Source organism: Fukomys damarensis, unplaced genomic scaffold, assembly GCF_012274545.1.
Source record: "Fukomys damarensis isolate Sample0158 unplaced genomic scaffold, DMR_v1.0_HiC HiC_scaffold_30, whole genome shotgun sequence".
Taxonomy (NCBI): Eukaryota; Metazoa; Chordata; class Mammalia; order Rodentia; family Bathyergidae; genus Fukomys; species Fukomys damarensis.
Genome location: NW_022900942.1, coordinates 8,489,678 through 8,490,010, shown reverse-complemented (window position 1 = coordinate 8,490,010; position 333 = coordinate 8,489,678).

Genomic DNA, 333 nt, shown 5'->3' with positions numbered 1-333 from the left:
AAGCAGTGGGGGCTTGCTCTGGCCAAACCAGGAGAGGCCATATCTATAGTCTGTGCCTGCATGCTAGGTCCAATTACATCAGGTCTGCCCCCATCCTCCTGCTATCTGCTGGGCATTTCTATGTGGGGGACACCAAACTTGCCTCATGCTTAACAAAATCCAACTTGATGTTTTCTTCGAATCTATTCAAGGTTTCTCTCTGAAAACCTCCAACTTGGGAAACCGGTTGAGATTCTTTCCTCTCTCCTAGTAGCTAGTCATCACAGCATCCTGAAATTATTTGAAAAATATCTCTCACATCGGGACATAGTATCACATGTCTGATTTGAGCAC